Here is a 17,301-nt window from a genome sequence, read left to right as displayed (position 1 = left end):
TGCTGTTAAAATGGAATATGCAGGATGAAATGGTTAAATCTGCTATGATTAAATGGGCACAAGATGTTGGACATAACATTATGTTTGCCGACTGGGAACAGTTGTGGACCACCGGTATGAAATTTACGGCAGGTAATGCCTTAAGAGAGAATATTATGAAAATGATATACAGTTGGTACATGACACCAGTCAAGCTTGCAACAATATATCATCTGCCCGACAATAAATGTTGGAAATGTAGAGAAAATGAAGGTACATTCTTTCACCTTTGGTGGACGTGCCCAAAGATTAAGGCTTTCTGGGAAATGATCTATAATGAAATGAAATGAAAAAGGTATTTAAATATACCTTTCTGAAGAAACCTTTCTTCAGAAGACTATGCCTTTCTCCTGGGCATAGTCGGCCAATTGGTGTTAAAGAAGGATAGAACTTTCTTTATGTATGCAACAACAGCAGCAAGAATACTCATCGCAAAGTATTGGAAGACACAAGATTTACCCACTCTGGAAGAGTGGCAGATGAAGGTGATGGACTATATGGAATTGGTGGAAATGACTGGCAGAATCCGGGACCTGGGAGAAGAGCTGGTGGAAGAAGATTGGAAGAAATTTAAAAACTATCTGCAGAAATATTGTGAAATTAATGAATGTTAAAATGATGTTGGATTGAAAATAAGTGGCATTAGCAACAGAGAATATGCAAAATTGGATTGATAATATATGAAAATATATAATAATATGTTAAGATTTAGAGTTAAGATAAATGAAATAGGGTAAGGATTTGCTGATTTGATTATGTAAATGGAATACAAAAAGGGGAGGTGTCAGGAGGTCAACGAAACAAGCAAATGAGTTCAAAGATATTTAAAAATGGATTTCTTTTTAATTTTTCTTTTTATCTTGTAATCTTTAATTTTTGCATTTTTCTTTTTCTTATTTTTTCTTTCTTACATGCTTTTTTATTTCATTCTGTAAACTTTGTTTTTTGGAAAATCTCAATAAATATTAAAAAAAAAGAGGGACACTTGGAGGGTATGCCAGACCCATGTTGCCAAGTGACTTGTGAAGACTGAAAGGGCAATATCCAGGCTTCTCCCAGGATGCCCTGAGCTCTTTGATGTCCTCCTTGGTTGCTAATGACATCTCAGCGGGAGGGTACCTTAGCTTCTGCCCCATCGCTGTTTATACCTGACAAAATTGACCTGGGCTATCATAAACACTTCATGGAAAAAGCAGAGGGTTTGAATTTATAGCTCTCCAGATGTCAGGGGAATGAAAATAAAAGTGCAGATGCTGTATAATCAGGGGAAATTGTTCAAATATATGCAGATAAGTGTCTAAGTGGGGGACAAAAAAGCAGCAAGATAGGGAGATGTTTAAGCAATGATTCCTTATATCTGTGGCTCTTGGATGTAAGAACTGGTAAAAAGCCAGATCTGGTGTAATATACAGAAACTATCCTAGACATGTTGCGGGGGGAGGGGACTGTGTGTATTTAACAGTAACTTGTCATGATTGTAATTTGACATTTGCCATTAAAATAGCTGAGTCACTTTAGATTAAAAAACCCTGACCTGGCCTATCACACACCCGACTCGTTGTGCCTGGGGATGTTTGTATCTCCTTGCAGATCCTTCTTATGGCTGGCCGTGCACATTGCCTGCATACCAGTCATCTTTGGCAACGAAGAGAAGTCATGTAGTATTTAGGACGGCATGTGCTGTCCTTGCACATGCATTTTGAAAGTGAACCTCTTGGAAGCGAGACCTGTCGATCACATGGGGCAATAAAACAATCCCTTGGGTCTGATGTGCTTACAACTTGTGAATTAACCTGAGCCTCCCTGCCGGATCAGAATCCGGATCAAATGTATGGGAGAGGCAGCTGATGCTATCAGCTCCATATAGAAACACTTCCTTCTTGCTATTTCACATCTTGGCTGTTCCTTGCCACGTTTTCTTCTTTGCTGTAAAATGACTGATCAGCCCCCTTCTCATCGTTGTCATCCCTCTCAGTTTGCTCAGATATGGCCCAGTTTGCTGATATTTCAGAAAGAGAATCAGCTTGAATACATGTAAGTAAAACATTACAACGGGGAATCTAAGGAACGCGGTGTTCCTTCGCTGCCCACACACTCCTAACACCCTTGCCTACGCTTAACGAGAGACGTTTGATGAGAATGAAAGAAATTGTATGGATTGCATACCCTGATTTCCAAACCTGTCTACATCACAGAGCCCTATAGAAAGCCACACTCATCAGAGCAGGGGTCTAGTCTGATCTTCTGGGTGAGTGTTTGCATTGACACAAGCAGGGCATTGGCCCCGGGTGCATATTTTCAGGGAGGCATTGGCAGGGTGGCATGAAGAAGATACAACAGGCATGTGCCCTTCAAATCAGACGGCCCTATACTTCCCAGCTCACTCTTCACAACCTTCCCCTGCTCACCCGGCTGCCACGAAGACAGGCTCCACCACTGTTTGTGAACAACGCCACATCTTGTTGTGCGAGATACGTGCATATTTTTTTATTCCTTTCATGCTTCTGGCTATAGAAGCAGGAGTCACTCACGCTTCTTCAATCGCTTTTCCAAGTGAATATCCCAAGACTTAATGCATGTCCAAACATAAATGTATTCGCATTCTCTGCTACACAAATGCATGTGTGTCTCTCAGCTGAAATGCATGTACATAGGTGCTTTGCTTGTCTCTCATAGTTAAATGTTTGCAATTTTGCCCCAACACATTTTTAAACCTCATGCACATGAAGGCAGTGATGAGGGGTGGAAATGTTTCCACTAGGTGAGTTTATTAGTAACAATGGGAGCCAACTGCAAACACAATATTAGGCAAGCTTGACAGTTTCAGTGTTTTTAGCTTTGTTTATTAAATGCAAGTAAAATAAACATGCCAAATTAGGTCACTCTCTAGAGCATCAGAAAGGTCTCTGGTGCAAACTGATTTTTTACTTATGCAGATTATCCTAAATTCAACATTTTCCATCCCCACACTAGTGATTGTGAGCATAAATTCATATCTCTCTCTCTCTCTCTCTCTCTCTCTCTCTCTCTCTCTCTCGTTGCAAAAGAAAACTTCTGTTTCTCATCCTCTGACTGCAGGTAAAGGTAAAGAGACCCTTGACCATTAGGTCCAGTTGTGACCGACTCGGGGGTTGTGGCACTCATCTCGCTTTATTGGCCAAAGGAGCCGGCGTACAGCATGACTAAGACGCTTCTGGCGAACCAGAGCAGCGCACGGAAACGCCATTTACCTTCCCGCCGGAGCAGTACCTATTTATCTACTTGCACTTTGACGTGCTTTCAAACTGCTAGGTGGGCAGGAGCAGGGACTGAGCAATGGGAGCTCACCACGTCGCGGGGATTCAAACTGCTGACCTTCTGATCAACAAGTCCTAGGCTCTGTGGTTTAATCCACAGCGCCACCCGCATCCCATCTGACTGTAGGTAGTTGAATATTAATAGAGGAATGCCTAAGTGGAACCTCCGTATAGAGTCAGTATAGCTTTGAAAACACAATGCTCAGGACATGTTGCAGGTAAAGTCCACCATTTTCATGCTTTACAGTGGTACCTCGGGTTACAGATGCTTCAGGTTACAGACTCTGCTAATCCAGAAATAGTACCTCAGGTTAAGAACTTTATTTCAGGATGAGAACAGAAATTGTGCGGCGGCGGCACACCTGAAGTGGGAGGCCCCATCAGCTAAAGTGGTACCTCAGGTTAAGAACAGTTTCAGGTTAAGAACGGACCTCCAGAACGAATTAAGTTCTTAAGCCGAGGTACTACTGTACTTGTTGTTTCCAGAAGCATTCAGATGGCCATTTTTCAAAACAAAATGCTGGAGTTCCCTTTGCCTTGCCCTCACCTTATGATTTGTTGATTCCATTGTGCCAGTCAAGCACTGACAGCGCATGAGTGCAGTTAACTGCACATGCACCCTTTATTGGGGGGCGGGGGGCGGGTTAAGCATACAGTTGGGCAATTGTAAATTTGCTTGTGCAGTTTCCCACTTTTGTGCAAATCTGAGGCATCCAGATTTTCTAGCACTTGAAAAGAACATGAAAGCCACTGTAAATTCTCAGCACACACTTCTCAGGTTGCTACCCAATATATTTAGTGTAGAAATTTAGATGGTGTTTGCTTGCCCAGTTTTCTGGGTTTGTGAAAATCTGAAGGATCAAAACTAAAAAGAAATTAAAAAAACCATTTGTTTAGGAGCACCCCGGAAATAGTTGCAAGCTCAGCAACTATTCAAAAGAAATGAAAGCATGAGACAGCATTGTTTCCTGCTTGGCAGGGCGTTGGACTCGATGGCCCTTGTGGTCTCTTCCAACTCTATGATTCTATGATTCTATGACAGCATGGGAAGGAGAAAGTGACAATTGATCTATCCACCCCAAAACACGGAAACAAATTATCTCCAATTTGCATTTTGGAGTCCAATTTTCTCCAGTATATTGGATTATCCTTGAATTGGATAAACCTGAATTTACAGAGGGAAAGCATCAAGCTTGGTGCTGGACTGCACAAATGGCATTTCAAACAGCTGCAAAGCTCTTAGACTTCCCCATAGAAGAATCTGAACTTGCAGAGAAAAGCCATGTTTCTAAATCTCCTTTCCCACACCAGTCCATATCTACACAGGTGCAAGTCCTATTGACTTGACTGGTTTGCTGCCATGTAAATGGGATTACGATTGCAGCCTACCGGCTGAATTCCATAGTTAGTCCCTGTTATGTACTGAAGTTCTCACCCTGGGCCAGCAGGGGGATACTGTAGATAGTTCAGGTCCACATATGCAAATAAGGGACCGAAAGTGACATTCAGTGATTGGATAGTTACAGAAAATGGTTACTGTTGCGTTCTAGTGGAGCTCTATATAAGCAGGCTGGCTGAGCCCTTCAGTTCAGTTCTGTTCTGGCCTGTGAATGAACAAGAGCTGTTTGAAGAATCGCTGTGTCGTCTGCTATGTTCACCCACAACTTAACAGTCCCAATACTTCTAAGGACTGAAATAAAGAAGCAGACTTTGTCAGCAGTTGTGTCTGGGGGGCTGAGCACAGAGGATGTTCTCAGTAGGCTCTGTGACCTCGGCTGAATGTGTTTTAACTCAGAATCGGCTGAGCACATCCAAAATACCTGAGATGGTGGTGAGCACTGGGTATTTGCAGGCTTCTGAGCAATGTGGACCATCATGTCCTCCCTTCCCGTCAGTTTGCCAGGATTGGATTGGATTAGTAAATCAAGAGGAAAGTAGGGAAGTGACAGACTGGAATTAGCAAGGAGCTCAACCACCCAGTGACGAGAGTTGCTATCTATATCTCTCAGGAGAGATTTTAATGTAGTCATGACATAGTATTTAGGTGATGAGTTAAAGTATTTGGACTTGCCTGGTCTGGTCTCAGTAGCTTATATATGGCTATATATCATTGCACTTGTAAGCAGCTGCCGAAACCAGGAGGCAAGGCAAAACATGGCAAGCCAAAGAGTTTCACTGGCCCAGTTGTAAATCTTTACATTCAAATATTTATTCTGTTGTAAGGCATGGCGCCCAGGGATGTTGTGCTGACTCTAGGATTTCTTGCATAAAGCTGCTGATCTGTATTCCGTGAGTGCTTCAAAGTTTTTGCTATCTGCAAATGCCTGAATGCAGAACTGTATTAAGGTTCTTATAAAGGAGAGACAGGCAGTGAGTCGAACAATCACCTGTATGTCGTAAGAATGTTGCACATACATTCCATTTACATGTTTATATTTAATACATTTATATCCAACTTTTATTCCATCATGGAAATTAGGGTGCATGCATAGAGTTCCAAGTCATCTCCTGCCTAGGCACCTTTACATTACTGCAACATGTTACACAAGGGGCTGCCTCTTGTGTAACTGTGTAACTTGGGAAACTGGAGCAGGTGCAGAATTCGGTGGTAGCAATGGCAGCCCTGAGCAGGTGAGTGGTAGCGAGATTTAGGTTAGAAGAAGTTGGAGGGGATATGGTTCTCCTCTATTCGAGTCTTCCTTTGCTGCTACAAAACAAAAAAATCCCTTCCAGTAGCACCTTAAAGGTAAAGGGACCCCTGACCATTAGGTCCAGTCATGACTGACTCTGAGGTTGCGGCGCTCATCTCACTTTACTGGCTGAGGGAGCCGGCGTACAGCTTCCGGGTCATGTGGCCAGTATGACTAAGCCGCTTCTGGTGAACCAGAGCAGCACATGTAAACACTGTTTACTTTCCCACCAGAGCGGTACCTGTTTATCTACTTGCACTTTGACGTGCTTTCGAACTGCTAGGTTGGCAGAAGCAGGGACCTCACCCCGTCGCAGGGATTCAAACCGCTGACCTTCTGATCGGCAAGTCCCAGGCTCTCTGGTTTAACCCATAGCGCCACCCATGTCAGGTGTATCTGACAAAGTGTGCATGCACACGAAAGCTCATACCAATAACAAACATAGTTGGTCTCTAAGGTGCTACTGGAAGGAATTTTTTTGTTTTGCTTCAACTAAGGCAGACCAACACGGCTACCTACCTGTAACTTTGCTGCTAAAGTGACTTGTGGCATCAAGCCATTCAGATATAGTTGAAAGCTTGAAGCTCCTTTCATTGCTAAAAAGTACACAGGATACTGAAGGGCTGTAGCTCAGTGGCAGTGAATATGCTTTGTGTGCAGAAGGTCCCTGGTTTCAATAACATATTGCATAACTGACCACAAGACACACACCATTTGAATAGCCCATCAACTGGGGGGGCAGCCCCCTCAGATATTAAATTGGGAGGGCGGCTGAAGGGACCTTGACCCCTAGGAGTCGGCTTCTATGTCCAGAAAACACCATTGACGAAACCTGTGAACAGGACTCATCTGGGTTTTCAATATGAATGAATGACCTATAACCTGCCTCTCAGAACTTTCTATTTCCTTAGCCTGTGAGGAATGAGCGACGATGCGGAAGATTTCGGCAGATCCGTGGCAAGATCAAAGACAGTAAATTATTTAACATCGGTTCTACTTTTTGCGGAATTATTTAAAGTATCGTAATTGCATTTCAGCTCCCCAGACTTCATTTTCAAGTCTGGAACTCTGTTGGGAGCCATCACAATCACTGAAGAAGATAATATTACAGACTGGGTATAAAAATATCTTTTTAATGACTAGCAGATTAGTGAAATGTCTTGACCTGAATCTAGACCAAACAGAAGACTGCTTTTTTTTTGTTTTGTTTTAAAGGAAGGTAAGAAAAGAAAAGACTAAATTGTCACCACATTGTTAGGCTTGCTAAATTTTCCACAACTGGAAATGTCTGCTGATTAGATAAAATTTGTAACATTATGCAGTAATGCAAGTAATGATGGCTACATCTTGTGTAGTCCCTCCCCCTGCTACCCTTGACTTTTTGGCATTTATATATTTTATGTTTTATGTCTAATATTAGGATTTCTGTTTCCCTACTGACTCTGCAGGGTGCTCTCTGAATAAATATATTTCAGTGTAACAATAACAACAATCTTGGGTCTCATTGCTTGCATCTATTTAATAACAAGTGTGCTTTGATTGTGCTTTTAGTTTTTAATAGGTAGAAAAGAAAGAAAAAAGTTTATACTGTTTTCTAACTGTTGCATTTGTTTTATGAGCTGCCCGGAAAACATAACTTCTGGGATGACCATAAAAAATCGGTAAATAAATAAAAGTAGCTTGCTTGTATGTAGGAAAGTTGAATGATAATCAAAGCCCAGTGTTTTTACGTCTTAAATTTCCCTAGAGTATCAGATTGTAAACAACACTTTCACAAAACCCCAGACTTTCTATTACACTTCCATTTACTCAGAATAGGTCATGGAAAATGCAATAATTGTTCTGTTTTATAGAAAACTCAAAAAATAATTTTAAATAAAAATTTCAAAGGAATGCGAACTTGTAAGTGGGGAGCCTCCTTTAGCCTTTCTTTTCAACTTTCCTCTTCTCTATCCACTATTATACGTATGGATAGATGATAGATAGATGAAGGTATGACCTTTTCATCAACGTCAGTTCAGATGAACTCACTCTTTCTAATGGATGTCATTGGTAATATGCTAGTGTCTTTGGAAAATGTTGATAATTGCTGGCTTCGATTGACAAGCATTATAGTGCCAGCATATGCAACGACATTGGCCATTTGGGCAGTATTGTTTTGTAAGAGGTACCAAGTAGAACACTTCACTTTGTCCTCTTCTAGAAAGCAATCCAGAATAGGAACTGACATCTTTGTCCAGATGGGCGATCTTAACAGCTGCACAAGCCAGATGTTCAGCTGCTGAACTTTAGTTCCACCACTAGCTTTTTTTGACAGATGTATGTATGGCCATCAGATAACTCATTTTTGGAGTACGTTGTCATGTGTAAGCAAGTTCAGGAAGAATTTTGTATTTTCCAGTTTCCCAGTGCAAATGTGTATGCTAAAATATCTTGATCACGCACGTTGTTAGCTTAGCTTTCATCCAGAATCACTGATTCTTCAGATAGCTCTTCACTGGTGGCTTCATAGCTATCTGTGCCTTAGTTTTCAAACTCACTTTAGCTAATGGGGCTTCCTGTTGCCGCCATCCCACCGGCGCACGGTTTTTGTTCTCATCCTGAAGCAAAGTTCTTAACCCGAGGTACTATTTCTGGGCTAGTGGAGTCTGTAACCTGAAGCATCTGTAACCTGAGGTACCACTATAGTAGTAGTAAAGGTAAAGGTAAAGGGACCCCTGACCATTAGGTTCAGTTGTGGACGACTCTGGGGTTGCAACGCTCATCTCGCTTTATTGGCTGAGGGAGCCAGCGTACAGCTGTGGCCAGCATGTGGCCAGCATGACCAAGCCGCTTCTGGTGAAGCGTAAACGCCGTTTACCTTCCCTCCGGAGCAGTACCTATTTATTTACTTGCACTTTGAGGTGCTTTCGAACTGCTAGGTGGGCAGGAGCTGGGACTGAACAACGGGAGCTCACCCTGTCACAGGGGTTCGAACCGCCGACCTTCTGATCGGCAAGCCCCAGGCTCTGTGGTAGTAGTAGTAATTATTATTTATTTTATTACTTAGACCTCGCCCATCTGGTTGGGTTTCACCAGTGGTGACCTTGCTATTCAGTGATTTGTTGTCTGCCAGAGTAGCAAGTACCACTTGAGCATTAGGCAGGTTGTAGTATCCTGTCCAGTGCTATTTTTCTAGAAAAAGAGGTTCTGGAACTCAACATGAACACCTCCCTCGTTCTCTTAGAATGGCATTGAGAGGTGCCATTCCAGAGAATTCCAGCAGGGAAAAAAGCCCTGATCTTGTCACCGTTGAAAAATATCTGTAGTAATTTACCTGTAGCTCTTGTGATCTGATTGTAAAGCTGAAACTCACATGAGAGATAATTCTCCTGCAAATGGTCGATTCTGCCATATGAATTTAGGCCAGTGCGTTAAATGCTGCACGCTTTATTCTGGCAGAGTTTTTCAAAAAGAGGTTCGCGGGCTATAATTCAGAGGGTGTGGGTGAACAAAATACACCTAGCACCTGAACATATCTTAGTTTTATGAAAGTCTGGAAGAACTGACAGATGAAGGAGGGCAACAAAATGACAAAACCGCAGGGGGATATAAATAATGCAGAAACACATGGGAATTGCAGCTCTGTGGTTTGGGAGATCTACGATCAGGGTTGAAAGAAATATTGAAAGGAAAAAATGGTGCGCTAGGATTTAAAAGTGAAGGGCTGTAGCTCAATGGCAGAACATCTGCTTTGCCTGCAGAAGGACCCAAGTTCAAGCCCTGGCATCTCCAGATAGGGCTAGGAGAGACCCATCTTCTGACGAGCCACTTCCAATTAGTGCAGGACAATACTGAGCTAGATGGATCAATGGTCTGAGTCAGTACAAAGCACCTTCCTGTGGTCCTATTTCAGATGACAGTGGTACCTCAGTTTAAGAACAGTCCGGTTTGGTTTACAAACTCTGCAAAACCGGAAATAGTGTCCTGGTTTGAGAACTTTACTTCGGTCTAAGAACAGAATCCGAATGGTGGAAGGGCACCGGCAGTGGGAGGCCTCATTAGGGAAAGCGAGCCTTGGTTTAAGAACGGTTTTGGTTTAAGAACGGACTTCGGGAACGGATTAAGTTTGTACATCAAGGTACCACAATATTGCTGCTTTCAGCATGCAGCCGAACTCTTTACATTCATTCAGAAGTGAATCCGTTTGAGTTCAGTGGCCCTTACTCCCACGTAAGTGTGCCCAGGCTTCTACCAGTCTGCTTTCAAAAGACTTTCTTGCTGGTTTAAAAGAAATATTCAATTCACTTTGCTAATTTTCTACTATTTGCTTGAAGTTTGTGTTAAAACTTTGCTGCTGTCTCCTCCAGTTAGATACTAGTTACCTTCATTCGTATTAGATGCCCTGTACAACATTTGGCTTTCATAGACGCTCTCTACTGTGTGGAACAGAAGAGATAATTAATCTTCTCAGAGCCGTCTTGGGAATTTTAAAGCTTTTTCATTTTCTTTGAACAAACAATTTAAAGAGTTCATGCCATAAAATTAGAATGAATAGTCACTGCTTCTCAGTACTTTCTGGTTGCTCTAAAGAAACATGATCTCAGTCTGCTAAATTCTAGACTGAGATTCCTTCACGCCACTATGAGTGGTTGATTTTAGACCAATTCCCACAGTCTCATATTAACAAGACTAGATATCTGTCTGTAGCTCATACTGGATGTGAGCAGTGTAAAATAAAATGGAAAAAAAATAATTTTACACCTTTATTACTAAACAACATGCAAGTGTGATGAAAGTACATTAGGTTGTTGTTGTTATCACACATGGGAACTTGGCATGTCTTCGGTCATTCTGTTTTTATACATATCTCTGGAAGGGAAGATTCTTTTCATATTCTTTTTCTAAACACACCCACCCTTCCTGTTTTAATCCCCAGCCTTAATATTGGGGAGAGATTCATATCTCCATACGTCAATATGGTAATTTACTGATTCTTTTTTTTTGGTCCTATCCCAGGTATTGTACAAAACCTTCACCCCAAAAGTGCATAAATATGGCTGTTCTAATTCCACTGAGAGAACCAAATACTTTCACGATTATTTCAGCAGTTGGGGAAAATCCAGCCATCTCAATTTAAAAGCAGCTAAATATCTTTTTTGCACTATATATTCTTATAGAGGCCAAAGTAAAGCCCAACACAAGCAATATAACAAACATACAAAATCTGCTATAAATGTATTATATTGGTATTAGTTACTTTATTGTGATACCAATACTTGCACTTGGAGATCTATATTTCTTTCCTCTGAAACAAGCAAAAAAAGCTAGCATAAAATGCATCCTTTTAATGAGATTGCTGAACCTTCCTCCTGAAAGCTTCCGTATAAGATGCAAGTAGAAGGCTTTTATTATTGGCTAGTTCTTGCAGCTTTTCTCAGTCCTCTGAAAAGCTGCAGCTGACATTTTTGGGAAGGGGAGACAGAGGATTTAGGTCTTGATTGGGGGTGGGGAACTGGATCAGCCTGTGGACTGGATCCTACGTTCTCCCAGGCCCTGCGAGCTAGTTTGACAGATGCATGAGGCTGCCCACCTCACCTGTCAGTCACTGATACCGTCATGACATCAGGTGAAACATTTTCCATTGTGTGGGCGTTTAAAATCAAATTCTTTTTTTTTTTTTGAAAATAATATTTATTAAAGTTTTGAAAGTTACAAAAAGAGAAAGTAAAAACACCATATTAAACAAAAACAAAACAGCACATCACAATAAGGAAAAAGAAGAAAAAGAAAAGGGGGGAGAACAGAAAAATAGAAACAATTAAAAAACACATCAAACCTTCCCATAACTTATCTTTCATTTGCTTGTTTCCTTGACCTCCTCACACCTCCCTTTTTTGTATTCTAGTTCGGTTAACTATTTCAGCAAATCCTTTCCATCTTTTCCAATTTTTGTCCTGTAATTTATCTTAATATAATGTAACTTTACTTTCCCTCCTTTCACCAATTAACAGTCTGTTTTTTCCTAAACCTTTATAACATTTCTGCTAAAACCACATAACTTCATTCCAACATCCTTCTAACATTCATTAATTTTACAATGTTTCTGTAAATAGTCTTTAAATTTTTTCCAATCTTCCTCCACCGACTCTTCTCCCTGGCCTCGGATTCTGCCAGTCATTTCCGCGTTTAAAATCAAATTCTGCAGCAGTGGCGTAGCGTGGGGGGTGCAGGGGGGCCCGGCCACACCGGGCGCAACATCTGGGGGTTAGGGTTAGGGGACGCAAATCCACGGGTTAGGGGTGCAAATCCATGGGTTAGGTGGCAAAAATTACTTGCCTTGCCCCGGGTGCTGACAACCCACGCTACGCCACTGTTCTGCAGGCAGAAACCCGGGGGGGGGGGGTGCAGGTACTGACAGTCAATTGATTGGTGGGGTCTGCAAACTATGCTTTCGGCAGGGACCTCAGTCCTGTATGTTTGGTATGGCTTAGGGGAAATGCCCTTGTGGGACACTTTGAGTTCATGGTGCTGGAGGTTCCTCACTGCCGGTCTTGACTTAGCATTGCAGGCTCTGCTTTAATTTACTGATGTAACACCACATTGAACGTGAATGAATGCTATGCTGCTTTTTTCGTTCTTCTGACACATTCTAAAAAATACGGAGTGGGAGTTGTTTGTGGGCAGCCAATTGTTGCTTTTTTTAAAGTCAACTAGAATCTGATTGGAAATATTTAGATGTCTACTCTAGTTTTCTTGGCTTTGCCCTCATCCTAGAGGAGTCTTCGCATATTGCATTCAGTGAGTGTGCAATTTGTGTGCAGAGCATCATTTAATCCTAGAATCGTAGAGTCGGAAGAGACCCTGAGGATCATCTGGTCCACCCACTGCAATGCAGGAATATGCAGCTATCCCATAAGCAGATAGAACCTTGCTGTTATCAGTGCCATGCTCTAACTCATAGGTAGGCAAACTAAGGCCCGGGGGCCGGATCTGGCCCAATCATCTTCTAAATCTGGCCCGTGGATGGTCCGGGAATCAGCGTGTTTTTACATGAGTAGAATGTGTGCTTTTATTTAAAATGCATCTCTGGGTTATTTGTGGGGCATAGGAATTCGTTCACCCCCCCACCCAAAAAATATAGTCCGGCCCCCCACAAGGTCTGAGGGACAGCGGACTGGCCCCCTGCTGAAAAAGTTTGCTGGCCCCTGCTCTAACCATCTGAGCTACCAGTTATAACTCATTGCAATATACCCTTGTGCAGAGAGTCACACGTAACATTAAACGAGGGTACAGTTCCTTCACATGTGGACACAATAGTTGAATCAAGTGTACACTCATTCACACAAATACGTGTACATGTGTAGAGACAGCTTGCACCCGTGTTTGGTGTAATGTGCGCAAAAGCCTTAGGTCGAGCAGTAATAAGAATAGACTTGGAGATCCAGGTCGATATGTGTGGATATATATGCTAAAGACAAAAATTATTCTGTCTCCCCCCGGGTGCTACTAGATGTGCCCAGGACACCCTTCTCTATACACATCTGAAAACTACTACTTGCTGTTCAGGATGTAAGCCCTTCTGGAACATGGATGGCTTGTGGAATTTGGCTCACCTGAACTATTTCCCACTGTGACCCTGAAGCTATTCTGCTGGAGGACAGTCTGTTGCCTGTCTGGTAGAACTAGCTCAGAAACCAGCTTGTCTGTTGAACAATGCAAAAACACAGCATGGGCAACTTTGACCTGCTTAGTCAAGGTAGTGGAGTGCCCTGGTAAGGTACTTAAGGGAGCAACAGAGATGAGATGAGTACTTTTCCAGAAATGGCCTTTTTATTGAGAAAGTACAGAAGAGAATGGCAGTTTAATTGTTGACTGTGAAGGCTGTCCCAGAGAAGGAATGGGAGAGGAGGATGGGTTGTGAGACAGCTGCTAGCCATGGAAGCTGCAAGATATTTGCTTGACTTCTGAGAAGGGGAAAGGAGGAGGAATTGCAGGAGAAATGGAAAAGCGGACAAGAGGGAGAGAGGTGGGGTGGAGGAAGAAATAGACGTTTCCTTCCTTGTGTTCTGTCTGCACACAGTAAAACGAAGCGTCTCCATGGCAAATCAAGGATTTTCCATGCAGAGTCCACCAGAAACAGGGGTGCAGGAAAAATAGAACCCTCAAAGCATTGAGTCCACAGTGAGCTATCTGGAGTCCAAAGGTACAAAGAATGGGCGCCCAGCAAGGAGTTCCAAAGGCTAATCAGACAGAGCTTCTGAAATCACACTAGTGTGTGGCCTCGAAGGGTACTTCACTGGACTTCCAAGTGCAAACACAGTTTACAAAAAAAGTCATACATGTCTCCCTGATCATCTCCGTCAATTAATGAAAAAAGAAATTGCATTAAAAATAATCAAAGGGAACAGGGATTTTCCATGAAATTCTCATGCTTGGTTTGCAGGGTTTTTTTGTTTTTCTTTGGCATGTGTGCTTGTGTGTGCTTACCTTATTTTCAAGGTGGCCAAAGTGTGAGTGTACATTCATTCATCTCCAGGGAACAGCCTTACTTCATACCTGCACTTCTTGAAAATGCCACGACATTCTCAGCTGGGTTTTCCTGCAAGTATAAGAAAGCAGGGAGACTGCCTTGCTTGACAGCTGTTTGTTGTTGCTGCTGCTTTTACCTTTACGGAAATTGGCGCAGAAATATTTTTTTAGAGTAAAAGTGAGTGAGGGCGCTTATATCAGGCACTTGGTAGATGACCTCTCTGACTTGGTCACTCCTCCCATGGAGCGTTTTCCGATCAGGAAGGATGGGTAGGCAGGGAGAATGCAAAGCACTGGAAAGGAAAGGAAAGGAAAAAGGAAAGGAAAGAGGAAAGGAAAGGAAAGAGGAAAGAAAAGAGGAAAGGGAAGAGAAGGGAAGGGAGGAGAGGAGAGGAAAGGAAAGGAAAGGAAAGGAAAGGGCTCACACAGCCCCTGGCCACCTCACAACAACAAGGAGAGCTCAACACCGTACCCAACAAATGCTAAAGAAATTCTAATGCGCCCTGTAAATAAGGCAGGAAAACAGAAGCCTCTTTCATGGGGGAAGAGAACATTTCAGAAATTTGAGACAGGCTTTGACGTGGCACTACTAAAGAGTAGGATGGTATTGGAAAGGTGTTTTCAAGGTCACAAAAAGAGATTTTTGTTTTGTTCCTCCTGGAATTTAAAGTACAGTGGTAAAGGTAAAGGTAAAGGGACCCCTGACCATTAGGTCCAGTCATGACTGACTCTGGGGTTGCGGCGCTCATCTTGCTTTATTGGCCGAGGGAACCAGCATACAGCTTCCGGGTCATGTGGCCAGCATGACTAAGCTGCTTCTGGCAAACCAGAGCAGCGCATGGAAACACCGTTTAACTTTCCGCCAGAGCAGTACCTATTTATCTACTTGCACTCTGACGTGCTTTCAAACTGCTAGGTTGGCAGGAGCAGGGACCGAGCAACGGGAGCTCACCCCGTCGCAGGGATTCGAACCGCCGACCTTTTGATTGGCAAGTCCTAGGCTCTGTAGTTTAACCCGCAGCACCACCCACGTCCCAAAGTACAGGTTACAGACTCCGCTGACCCAGAAATAGTACCTCAGGTTAAGAACTTTGCTTCAGGATGAGAACAGAAATAAAGCAGCAGCGGCACAACAGCAGCGGGAGGCCCCATTAGCTAAAGTGGTGCTTCAGGTTAAGAACAGTTTCAGGTTAAGAACGGACCTCCGGAACAAATTAAGTATGTAACCAGAGGTACCACTGTACTTCTTGTGAAGGACATTCAAAATCCCAGGGCTTTCCATTGCCAAGCAAAAGGGGAGTGCTGATTTTATTAGGACTCAGAGGATGGTTGAGCACTCACAACTTTAGGATAACCTACTGTAGGATATTGAAAGTGTGGACCCAACTCCTTGTCCATTTCAATATAAGGTTTAAGGGGGAACCTTTCAACTGTATTTTGTCCTGGTTTGCCAAACACTTAGTAACTCACCCGCCTGGGTAAAATGTACTTGCGAGGTACATACAAATTGGTGGTAGAACAGTCCTATCCATCTGGGAATTGTCGTTCTATGGAGGAGAAGGGGACTCTTGTAGAAAATTCCCAGCACCCTCATCAAACTACACTTCCCAAAATTCTTCAAAAGTCACATAGGCATGTAAATCATCCACTCTTCAGAGAATAGTACCTAGGTAGGCAGCATTGAGGACAGCCATGTTAGAGAGAAAGTGGGTATAGACAAATAGGTCAGCTGCAGATTCTTTCTGTCTCGTTTTTCTAATAAATTCAGTTCTCCACATTTTGCAAATTTGCATTTTTTAATGGAAAAGTTTCATTTAAATTCACCCGTAATTTCATATGCATTTCTTCTAAAAATATATGCATTTTTGCATGCACTTGTTTAATATACACATTTTCCCAGGCACTTCCCCTGAAATATGTCTTTTGTATGTTAATTTCATATATATATTTCAATGCACATTTTCCCCTAATATATGCATCTTTGTACACATTATATGGTTGGATTGCAAAATTTGGAGAGGTATGAATGTCAAGGGTCCAAGTATTTTTTCAAGAAGTGAAAAATTAGGTAGGTTCTCATGTGACTTGTACCAAATTTCTCCTCCATTCCTAGTAGTGAGTTAGGGACACTATCTAGAATATAAATTAACATTTATACTCACATTCCAAGAGATACATCTTCTGCTAGCTGATTTTTCATATACGACTTTTGAGCAGGAGCGTGGATGGGGAATCATGGTAAAATGCGGAAGAGAAGTTCCTAGCAATGATGCAGAATACAAAAATGTCATGATTTGAGTCTGCTTGTATTTTAAACGTATTGACTTGTCTGAAAGAAGGTGCCAGACATGAAAGGCAAAGCAACAGGAAGTGACCCGCTGAGTTTGCTGAACTGAGCTGGAGATAAACATCACAGACAGGAAGTACATCATCGTTTAACTTGACTCAGCAACCAGGCAGAAGAACTAATACAATTGCTGATAAGTGCTGTATTCCCAAATAACAAATAATAAGGACAGATGCTTCTTGCCTTTAAAATTAATGTAATGCTATGCTAATCAATAGCTAAAATTGTTGCAAGCTAGCTGTCCATTAAAGCAATTGTTCTGTGTTCTTCAGTTGCTAGTAGACAAAAGAGCAGATGGTTCTTCTGGGAAGCAACACTGGTCATTTGAAACCCAATTTTCCCACGTTGACATTTGCCGCACTTTGGTTTGATACACTTTGCAGCAGTTCGCTTGAACTGTACTATCAGAAATTGAAGC

General features: G+C 42.3%; 1 long non-coding RNA gene across 1 annotated transcript; it reads right to left on the bottom strand.

Moving 5' to 3' along the window:
* Positions 1 to 10,795: 10,795 nt before the first annotated feature.
* On the bottom strand, positions 10,796 to 16,869 carry LOC309367389. Its single transcript, XR_014167120.1, has 3 exons — positions 16,699 to 16,869; positions 14,495 to 14,606; positions 10,796 to 10,876 (listed from the first exon to the last, which is right to left on the bottom strand). It is a non-coding gene; the product is annotated as an uncharacterized lncRNA (long non-coding RNA).
* Positions 16,870 to 17,301: the final 432 nt, after the last annotated feature.

Source organism: Podarcis melisellensis (assembly GCF_964234715.1).
Source record: "Podarcis melisellensis genome assembly, chromosome: 3".
Lineage (NCBI taxonomy): Eukaryota > Metazoa > Chordata > Lepidosauria > Squamata > Lacertidae > Podarcis > Podarcis melisellensis.
Note: the sequence above shows the minus strand (reverse complement) of the source record. Positions and strands in the feature narration are given on the sequence as shown.